This window comes from Salmo salar, chromosome ssa06, assembly GCF_905237065.1.
Source record: "Salmo salar chromosome ssa06, Ssal_v3.1, whole genome shotgun sequence".
NCBI classification, from domain to species: Eukaryota; Metazoa; Chordata; class Actinopteri; order Salmoniformes; family Salmonidae; genus Salmo; species Salmo salar.
In genome coordinates, this window is record NC_059447.1 from 46,909,333 (window position 1) to 46,921,614 (window position 12,282).

Consider the following 12,282-nt stretch of genomic DNA (forward strand, 5'->3'; position numbering starts at 1 on the left):
ATTGATCCTGTCGAAAATAGAACAAAAGACTTTGAACAAGTCCTTGCATAAGTATCTGTGTGGCGCCACGCACCCCCTACACCTTCTTCACTTTTTATTTTCCTGTTCTTATTTACGACAAAGGATGGGGACAGACTGTACAGAAAAAAGCCCCCAAACCCCCACCCCAGACATCACCGACTCTACCTCAACCCAAGCCGCCTTCGCTCTCTGTCTCTGTCTATTTCCCTTTATCCCCCCCCTCTCTGCGAACAATAGAACTGTGGTGGTGACAGAGGAATGTGGGACGGAGGAATGTGAGTGTTTTGGGGCAGTTTCAGCAACTGAACCAGTCTGGAATGTTTGGAAAAAATGAATCACCTCTTTACCTCCAAGCCACGGTCAAGGCCGTTATCTCAATAATAATAAAAATACGCTATATGAGCACGTTTGGGGGCAGTTTGACCAACACGCATGCACACACACATACACAAACGTCTCTAAACTGAACCCCAGAAGACAGGATGCTGTACCTTGCAAACAGGAAGTAGTACCTTGTGATGGGTTGAAAACACAGGAAGTTCGTATCATCATGCCTGAAATTCTTGCATTGTTTTCTGCGCAGACCAAGACACGCACAAGTACACACACAACACAATTGACGAACGACACCCACACTAAGGGCCACTGAGATATTAACCATGAATACATGGTACAGTAATTTTCATATACTGACAACAGCTCCAAAAGTGGTTAGTTGGATGAGCGGATACACACGGTCATAAATTTGATAAGTAACTCAGAATTGCAGACACAGGAATATTTCCCACGAGTCAGGCTTTAGCTGCCAACAGACAGCCAGCCAAATTACAATGTTCAAATAACTGGAGACCTAGCACCTATAAGCAGAAACAGACAGGGACTGGAGAGCAACCAAGTTTTGCATTAAAAAAAAATCGAAATATGAACATGTTTTTCATAATTTTTCGCAAAACCGAGTAAGTGACACTGCCCAATTTCAATTCAACTACATCCGTAAAAGTAATTCTCTATAACCAGGTTTACATACAACCATTTAAAGCGGATGGATTTCCTGACTGATAGCAAAACCTGATAGCAACCAATGTCCAGTGAAGTCCACAAAGCATATTGCATGTACAGTAACAGACAGTTACATGACCTACAGCATGGTCAACCAAGTTCATGTTTTCGACATTTTCGGACCACTTAACAACTATTGCTTTTTAGAACCACAGAGAGTTACCGCAAGTCGCAAAGAAAACAGGAGCTGCCTCCACCATTCCAGCACCATTTTAACTTCAACATCATCAAATCACTTCTGCTTAGTCTAATACAGTGACAATTAAAACATACAAACAACTATTTAGTCCAATCAACGCAAACTAAATGTGATGTGGCTGTCCATGGTTCCGATTTATGTGTGCAAGTAGAAAAACATGCTGACTCACCCTACTTGTAGAGAAACGCCAATGCCATCCTCTCATTCATGTTGACGAAACGGTCTATCACTCTGTCATACAGTACATACTTTTATTTGTTGTTGTCCTTGGCTACCTGGCTAAAATGTTATCTCGCTAGCCTAACTTCCATTAATAGGCAACGTTAGCTAGATAACATTAGCCTTCTACATCCTCTCAGGCCAGGGGCACAACAATGTATGAATTAATGGTTTGATCAGAATCGCCATTATAATCATTGGCCAGTACTGAGAATTAAGTAAAACAACCAGTTCAAATCCCTATCTCCATTTATGTTAAATTTAGGAAAGGGACACTTTTAGCTAGCTAGCCAGCCACCGGAGAACAATAAAACAACGAGATGCAACAATTCAAGTTTTTCTGTCAACGCTGATTGCCAATTTTTTTAATTCTTTTTTTTTTTGTCAAGGGCTCGCATGCGTTCTCCTGTAAAATACATTCATCCTTTTGCGAATTGAAGGAAATTATGAAACACAGATTTCCCTTGACAGACATGATTACACGTCACTGCCTGACGCATGAAAAAAGTGACGACGGGCTGTTACTTTTGTAATGACCACCCAGAAACAGGATGGATTTTTTGGGGGGGGCATTGTATTCATGTAAGAAAACTGTGGCAAGACATCAGTAGATTTATAATTGAACACATTTACGAAGGTCTTACACTATTGTGGAGAGATGTACTGCTTGGATTCTTTACCTACGATAGCAATAAGCTGAAACATTTTCATGTAATTAATTTCATTATTCTTTTGGCCAAATTTGATATTCACAAATGTAAATTTACAAACCAAAAAACACATTTTCTTACCTTACAAAAATAAATTAAACTGTATTTTAAGACAATTAAATACTCTACTAACAAAAATCTGTTAGAATTATAAGTGTATGTATGTCCCTTAAGGCCCTTGTGTAATGTGATATTGTACCCCTAGCCCAATTGTCCATTGTATATTATCCATGTATACTTGTGTTCCGTCATGTACTTCCTGTATTGATTTGTTGTTAATAAAATAAAAATAAATTACATTAAAAACGACGGGCTGTTATAAATGCCGACAAACAATTTGTTCGTTGGACATTGAGATCTATTTGTGTCGGTATTGCATTATGTATTATGCGTGAAGTTGCGGTGGAAACGCTTTTATGCGCAAATATTGATATAATAACTATATCGAAGTAGGCTAATCTTGGGAGTCATGGGATGATATTTTGTGTGGTCCTCCCTCCACGACTCGGGAAACCATGCAGTTTATTAGGCTACAGATGAAATAAATTGGTGAAAGTGCACGTGATGAGCTTGAGGCTCCTTTCCAATAAATATCGAGGGTCTTATTCTGGTGACATGATGATCTATGTGGCTGCCATTTGACAAATAAAAATAACATCGCTCAACAGTTTTTGTGACGAAACCATCAGTAGAGTTGAAAATGTGATGAGAACCATTTAACTTGTATTTTTCATTCGGTACATGGGAATTAAAACGTAAACGTTATTTTTATGTGCACTACTTTTATCTGCAATAAGTCAGTTTGATGGAAACATCTCTGTTTGGAAAATGAGCATATTATTTTATCCAGATTTTAGAATATTTGCATGAAAATCTGTCGCAAATTGGACGGAAAACTATCTTGATAATGCGGCCGAAATGGAACCCTATTCCCTGTAGTGCTCAATTTTTGATGTTCTGTAAACTACTTGATGTATCCCTCATCTCTACTCCACTTTTTCAGGTTTTCTGGAATGATGCCAAGAAAAGCAAAAAACGGGTCCGATCGAGTAGCATTACTGAGGCTCTTTGCTCCAAAGGAAGAAGTAAAGTGCTAACTTTATTGGTTAGGCTAGAATCCAGCCATGATATAAGGTTTAATGGGTAGGATCAAGTTCCCAAAAGAGCAAGGTTCTGGAGAGACTGCATAAATCAGAGAAAGCAAGGTGACAAGAGAGTGAGCGAAAGTGAGATACTCTTACTCTAGTGTGAAGGCGGGTCAAGCACATCATAAAACATAAGTAATGGTTGAAAAAGAAAGGAAAAAAAGGGAAGAGAGGAAAGAAGTATTGCTGAGTGCCCTGACTAGAGGGATTATAAATCTCAGATGGGGTGTATGAACAGCTGTTTCTCTCCCACTCCAGATGTATGTCAGAGAGAGGGGCCACGGAGACAAGGGTGCACAAGAAAGAGGGTTGAATTATCCAAGCATATACTGTACGTTATGAGGACAGTCATAATAATGGCTGGAATGGATGATAACCATGTGTTTGATACCATTCCATTCACTGCATTTCGGCCATTATTATGATCCATCCTCCCCTCAGTAGCATCCATTGGTCTGTAGCGTATCTGTAGGCTTATTCAGTGCATTCAGAAAGTATTCAGACCCCTTGACTTTTTCCACATTTTGTTACGTTACAGCCTTACTCTAAAATGGATTAAATAGTTATTTTCCCCCTCAATCTATACATAGTACCCTGTAATGACAAAGCAAAAACAGATTTTTAATACATTTTTGAAAATGTATAAACAATTAAAAATGGAAATATCACATTTACATAAGTATTCAGACCCTTTACTCAGTACTTTGTTGAAGCATCTTTGGCAGCGATCCTGACTAGTCTCCCAGTCCCTGCCACTGAAAAACATCCCCACAGCATGATGCTGCCTCCACCATGCTTCACCTTAGGGATGGTGCCAGGATTCCTCCAGACGTGACTTTTGGCATTCAGGCCAAAGAGTTCAATCTTGGTTTCATCAGATCAAAGAGTCTTGTTTCTAATGGCCTTGTTAGTCCTTTAGGTGCCTTTTGGCAAACTCCAAGCGGACTGTCGTGCCTTTTACTGAGGAGTGGCTTCTGTCTGGCCACGCTACCATAAAGGCCTGATTGGTGGAGTGCTGGTGGAGTGCTGCAGAGATGGTTGTCCTTCTGGAAGGTTCTCCCATCTCCGCAGAGGAACTCTGAAGCTCTGTCAGAGTGACTTTCAGGTTCTTGGTCACCTCTCTCACCAAGGCACTTCTCCCCCGATTGTTCAGTTTGGCCGGGCAGCCAGCTCAAGGGAGAGTCTTGGTGGTTCTGAACTTCTTCCATTTAAGAATGATGGAGGCCACTGTGTTCTTGGGAACCTTCAATGCTGCAGACATTTTTTGGTACCCTTCCCCAGATCTGTGCCTCGACACAATCCGGTCTCGGAGCTCTATGGACAATTCCTTCGACCTCATGGCTTGGTTTTTGTTCTAACCTGCACTGTCAACTGTGAGAACTTTAATAGACAGGTTTGTGCTTTTCCAAATCATGTCCAATCAATTGAATTTACCACGGGTGGACTCCAATCAAGTTGTAGAAACAGCTCAAGGATGATCAATGGAAACAGGATGCACCCGAGTTCAATTTCAAGTTTCATAGCAAAGGGTCTGAATACTTATGTTTTAAATCTTTTATAAATTAGCAAAATAAAAAATAAAAAAATGTTTTTAATTTGTCATTATGGAGTATTGTGTGTAGATTGATGAGGATTTTTATTTATTTAATCCATTTTAGAATAAGGCTGTAACGTAACAAAATGTGGAAAAAGTCAAGGGGTCTGAATACTTTCTCAAGGCCCTGTATGTGACATATAGGTCATATCCAAAGCCATAGTCATTTTATTCTTAAATAATAATAAATGTATACATTAACCTCTGACTATAGCAACATAATCTATTGTATGATCGCCTAGAAATAGGCCTACAGCACAAAAACACATGAAATACAGGACAAAGTTGGCACAATTTTTCATATATCAAACTGCTTATCATATCTCATTTAAAGCATAATATAAAATGTATATTATATTGAATATTTCAGAAATAAATAGGACCGACAGATAGTTAACACAAGGTTAAGGACACCAGATGATCCAACAGGGCATATATAGTGTGCCAAAGACTAACATTTGCTCTGTGCTGGTGAAGCATTCATGACTTTGGGGAGACTGGGGATGGTTCTAAACACTTTTAGCATTTTTGTCAATTCCTCAGAGATTGTTTGAGCTGCTACATTCAAAATGTGATAGGAACGGCTTCCATCTGTCTGCTACCAATAGGTACAGGTGTTATCTCTCTAAATCAAACAGACAAGGAGTAAAATATTAAAATGTATGTCACCTCCCAGGTCAGTTGTAACAGGACCTGGGGTGAAATGTAACAGTTAAAAAAATGCTGAAATCTTGATATGCAACGAAATATTGAAAGCCTTATTGAGACCATGAGAACAACATTGCCATTTCCTCTTAAGGATTGGACCCTTTTTTTCCATTTTCGCCTAAAATGACATACCCAAATCTAACTGCCTGTAGCTCAGGACCTGAAGCAAGGTATGCATATTCTTGATACCAATTGAAACGAAACACTTTGAAGTTTGTGGAAATGTGAAATTAATGTAGGAGAAATGTGAAATTAATGTAGGAGAATACAAAAACACATTAGATCTGGTAAAAGATAATACAACAACAAAAAACCTTTCACTGTAATAGCTACTGTAAATTGGACAGTTCAGTTAGATTAACAAGAATTTAAACTTTCTGCCCATATCAGATATGTCTATGTCCTGGGAAATGTTCTTGCTACTTAAAATGTCATGCTAATCACATTAGCGCACGTTAGCGCAACCGTCCTGTGGGGGGGGGGGGGGACACCGATCCCATAGAGATTGCTAGTGTTTAGATCTATGGGAATGAGGCTCTGTGGCTTGTTTACGTGCTGCTGTGCGTTTTGTTGCCGATCTTACTTTGCTACCTGACTACCTCACGGTTTTTACTTTTTCATTACCCTATATTTGTAGTTTTTCCCCTCACTCAACTTTTTTCATTCAACTTTTTCACCCCGGAGGTTCTATCTGGACATGGTTCGTCAGGACTTCAAACAGCCGAAGCTAAGTAACATTAACATGATGCCTTCTAATTGCAGTCGTTGTACTTATAATATACAGGAGAACGATCGCCTTACGGCAAGGATAGCTGTGCTGCAAGCCCAGCTTCAGACGCAATCGTTAGGCAAGGGTAATTTCAGTGTAGGAAAGGATGAAACAGCGTCTGTGCCACCAGTAAGTACAGATAGTAACGTTAGTATAAACCCCCTCACACGGTCCCCGCAGCCAGACAACTTTCTCATGGCTTCTGGAGGGAAATGCTGTAGGAATGCTCAACCGGTGTCGCTTATTCAGCCGACAGAAACTTTCAACCGGTTCTCCCCATTAAGCGAGTCGGAGTCGGAGGCCGAAACTTCTCTGGTCCCTACTCCTCACGTTGTGGGGTCTGAGACGCCGAAGGCTCCCACCATTAGCTCTGACAAATTGAAAACCCTAGTCATTGGCGACTCCATTACCCGCAGTATTAGACTTAAAACGAATCATCCAGCGATCATACACTGTTTACCAGGGGGCAGGGCTACCGACGTTAAGGCTAATCTAAAGACGGTGCTGGCTAAAGCTAAAACTGGCGAGTGTAGAGAGTATAGAGATATTGTTATCCACGTCGGCACCAACGATGTTAGGATGAAACAGTCAGAGGTCACCAAGCGCAACATAGCTTCAGCGTGTAAATCAGCTAGAAAGATGTGTCGGCATCGATTAATTGTCTCTGGCCCCCTCCCAGTTAGGGGGAGTGATGAGCTCTACAGCAGAGTCTCACAACTCAATCGCTGGTTGAAAACTGTGTTCTGCCCCTCCCAAAATATAGAATTTGTAGATAATTGGCCCTCTTTCTGGGACTCACCCACAAACAGGACCAAGCCTGGCCTGTTGAGGAGTGACGGACTCCATCCTAGCTGAAGGGGTGCTCTCATCTTATCTACGAACATAGACAGGGCTCTAACTCCTCTAGCTCCACAATGAAATAGGGTGCAGGCCAGGCAGCAGGCTGTTAGCCAGCCTGCTAGTTTAGTGGAGTCTGCCACTAGCACAGTCAGTGTAGTCAGCTCAGCTTTCCCCATTGAGACCGTGTCTGTGCCTCGATCTAGGTTGGGCAAAATTAAAGATGGCGGTGTTCGCTTTAGCAATCTCACTAGTATAAAGACCTCCTCCATTCCTGCCATTATTGAAAGAGATTGTGATACCTCACATCTCAAAATTGGGTTACTTAATGTTAGATCCCTCACTTCCAAGGCAGTTATAGTCAATTAACTAATCACTGATCATAATCTTGATGTGATTGGCCTGACTAAAACATGGCTTAAGCCTGATGAATTTACTGTGTTAAATGAGGCCTCACCCCCTGGTTACACTAGTGACCATACCTCCCGTGCATCCGGCAAAGGCGGAGGTGTTGCTAACATTTATGATAGCAAATTTCAATTTACAAAAAAAAAAAACTATGACGTTTTCATCTTTTGAGCTTCTAGTCATGAAATCTATGCAGCCTACTCAATCACTTTTTATAGCTACTGTTTACAGGCCTCCTGGGCCATACGCAGTGTTCCTCACTGAGTTCCCTGAATTCCTATCGGATCTTGTAGTCATAGCAGATAATATTCAAATTTTTGGTGACTTTAACATTCACATGGAAAAGTCCACAGACCCACTCCAAAAGGCTTTCCGAGCCATCATCGACTCAGTGGGTTTTGTCCAACATGTCTCTGGACCTACTCACTGCCACAGTCATACTCTGGACCTAGTTTTGTCCCATGGAATAAATGTTGTGGATCTTAATGTTTTTCCTCATAATGCTGGATTATCGGACCTCTTCCCATTTTATTGCGTTTGCAATTGCAACAAATAATCTGCTCAGACCCCAACCAAGGAGCATTAAAAGTCATGCTATAAATTCTCAGACAACCCAAAGATTCCTTGATGCACTTCCAGACTCCCTCTGCCTACCCAAGGATGTCAGAGGACAAAAATCAGTTAACCACCTAACCAAGGAACTCAATTTAACCTTGCGCAATACCCTAGATGCAGTTGCACCCCTAAAAACATCTGTCATAAGAAACTAGCTCCCTGGTATACAGAAAATATACGAGCTCTGAAGCAAGCTTCCAGAAAATTGGAACGGAAATGGCGCCACACCAAACTGGAAGTCTTCCGACTAGCTTGGAAAGACAGTACCGAAGAGCCCTCACTGCTGCTCGATCATCCTATTTTTCCAACTTAATTGAGGAAAATAAGAACAATCCGAAATTTCTTTTTGATACTGTCGCAAAGCTAACTAAAAAGCAGCATTCGCAAATGGAGGATGGCTTTCACTTCAGCAGTAATACATTTATGAACTTCTTTGAGGAAAAGATCATGATCATTAGAAAGCAAATTACGGACTCCTCTTTAAATCTGCGTATTCCTCCAAAGCTCCATTGTCCTAATTCTGCACAACTCTGCCAGGACCTAGGATCAAGGGAGATACTAAAGTGTTTTAGTACTATATCTCTTGACACAATGATGAAAATAATCATGGCCTCTAAACCCTCAAGCTGCATACTGGACCCTATTCCAACTAAACTACTGAAAGAGCTGCTTCCTGTGCTTGGCCCTCCTATGTTGAACATAATAAAACGGCTCTCTATACACCGGATGTGTACCAAGCTCACTAAAAGTGGCAGTAATAAAGCCTCTCTTGAAAAAGCGGAATCTTGACCCAGAAATTATAAAAAACTATCGGCCTATATCGAATCTTCCATTCCTCTCAAAAATTTTAGAAAAAGCTGTTGCACAGCAACTCACTGCCTTCCTGAAGACAAACAATGTATACGAAACGCTTCAGTCTGGTTTTAGACCCCATCATAGCACTGAGACTGCACTTGTGAAGGTGGTAAATGACCTTTTAATGACGTCAGACCGAGGCTCTGCATCTGTCCTCGTGCTCCTAGATCTTAGTGCTGCTTTTGATACCATCGATCACCACATTCTTTTGGAGAGATTGGAAACCCAAATTGGTCTACATGGACAAGTTCTGGCCTGGTTTAGATCTTATCTGTCGGAAAGATATCAGTTTGTCTCTGAATGGTTTGTCCTCTGACAAATCAATTGTAAATTTCGGTGTTCCTCAAGGTTCCGTTTTAGGACCACTATTGTTTTCACTATATATTTTACCTCTTGGGGATGTCATTCGAAAACATCATGTTAAATTTCACTGCTATGCGGACGACACACAGCTGTACATTTCAATGAAACATGGTGAAGCCCCAAAATTGCCCTCGCTAGAAGCCTGTGTTTCAGACATAAAGAAGTGGATGGCTGCAAACTTTCTACTTTTAAACTCGGACAAAACAGAGATGCTTGTTCTAGGTCCCAAGAAACAAAGAGATCTTCTGTTGAATCTGACAATTAATCTGGATGGTTGTTCAGTCGTCTCAAATAAAACTGTGAAGGACCTCGGCATTACTCTGGACCCTGATCTCGCTTTTGAAGAACATATCAAGACTGTTTCAAGGACAGCTTTTTTCCATCTACGTAACATTGCAAAAATCTGAAACTTTCTGTCCAAAAATGATGCAGAAAAATTAATCCATGCTTTTGTTACTTCTAGGCTGGACTACTGCAATGCTCTACTTTCCGGCTACCCGGATAAAGCACTAAACAAACTTCAGTTAGTGCTAAATACGGCTGCTAGAATCCTGACTAGAACCAAAAAATTTGATCATATTACTCCAGTGCTTGCCTCCCTACACTGGCTTCCTGTTAAGGCAAGGGCTGATTTCAAGGTTTTACTGCTAACCTACAAAGCATTACATGGGCTTGCTCCTACCTATCTTTCCGATTTGGTCCTGCCGTACATACCTACACGTACGCTACGGTCACAAGACGCAGGCCTCCTAATTGTCCCTAGAATTTCTAAGCAAACGGCTGGAGGTAGGGCTTTCTCCTATAGAGCTCCATTTTCATGGAATGGTCTGCCTACCCATGTGAGAGACGCAGACGCAGACTCAGTCTCAACCTTTAAGTCTTTACTGAAGCTTTATCTCTTCAGTAGGTCCTATGATTAAGTATAGTCTGGCCCAGGAGTGTGAAGGTGAACGGAAAGGCTGGAGCAACGAACCGCCCTTGCTGTCTCTGCCTTGCCGGTTTCCCTCTCTCCACTGGGATTCTCTGCCTCTAACCCTATTACAGGGGCTGAGTCACTGGCTTACTGGTGTTCTTCCATGCCGTCCATGGGAGGGGTGCGTCACTTGAGTGGGTTGAGTCACTGACGTGGTCTTCCTGTCTGGGTTGGCGCCCCCCCTTGGGTTGTGCCATGGCGGAGATCGTTGTGGGCTATACTCGGCCTTGTCTTAGGACGGTAAGTTGGTGGTTGGAGACATCCCTCTAGTGGTGTGGGGGCTGTGCTTTGGCAAAGTGGGTGGGGTTATATCCTGCCTGTTTGGCCCTGTCCGGGGGTATCATTGGATGGGGCCACAGTGTCTTCTGATCCCTCCTGTCTCAGCCTCCAGTATTTATGCTGCAGTAGTTTATGTGTCGAGGGGCTAGGGTCAGTCTGTTACATCTGGAGTATTTATCTTGTCTTATCCGGTGTCCTGTGTGAATTTAAATATGCTCTCTTTAATTCTCTCTTTCTTTCTTTCTCTCGGAGGACCTGAGCCCTAGGACCATGCCTCAGGACTACCTGGCATGATGACTCCTTGCTGTCCCCAGTCCACCTGGCCGTGCTGCTGCTCCAGTTTCAACTGTTCTGCCTGCGGCTATGGAACACTGACCTGTTCACCGGATGTGCTTGTTGCACTCTCGACAACTACTATGATTATTATTATTTGACCATGCTGGTCATTTATGAATATTTTAACATCTTGACCATGTTCTGTTATAATATCCACCCGGCACAGCCAGAAGAGGACTGGCCACCCCTCATAGCCTGGTTCCTCTCTAGTTTTCTTCCTAGGTTTTGGCCTTTCTAGGGAGTTTTTCCTAGGGAGTTTTTCCTAGCCACCGTGCTTCTTTCACATGCATTGCTTGCTGTTTGGGGTTTTAGGCTGGGTTTCACTAGGCTGGGTACAGCACTTTGAGATATCAGCTGATGTATGAAGGGCTATTTAAATACATTTGATTTGATTTGATTTTGATTAACATTTTGTGCAGCAGAAATAATAAAATAAAAATAATAATAAAAATCATAAAATGTTTCTTATTTTTACGTTCCATTAACTGGCCCTTCTCAACCACTACAACAACATCTGACAACTAAACAACAACATCTGGACTAAACAACTGAATGTGGTGTCCCTTATGTAAAAAACTCATGAATTCCACAACTGAACACGTGTGATCTTGTGTCATTTTATGTGAAGTTAATGTGATAAAATGTGACAACGTGAGCACATGTGAGAACATAACCTCAAGTTAAATAAATGTGACATGAGGATACAAAATTTCAACATGTGATACCATGAAACTACACACGTGACATTTCACATGTTAAATCATGTGCACGTGTTTTTTTGAAGACTTCACATGAGACATTGAAGGGATTTGATTATCTGACACAAGTTGCCCCGGCAGGAGGAATTTTCCCTGGGTAAAAAGTGATTGCGTTCGGTTTGGAACCGGGCTACCTCCCGGGCGTGAACCAGGTGCCCTGTTCAACGCCCACGGCGAAGTTGGCTCAAAACAAAAGTGACATACTGTAGATTAAGCAAGTGGATGTTCTCAAGACACTTGTTTTACCAGTCGTCAGGACATCATGATGGTCCCAAACCATTCCAAACCATTATAATAAAGTAATGGTATGGTGGTTTTAAAGTAAGTGGTAAGCTGTTCATCTAAAGTATAACTCCACCTGGGATTTGACCTCACAACCACTGGATTTGAGGTGTGCTGATCTTTTTGCTGGACCAAAATGTCTGGCAGCATTC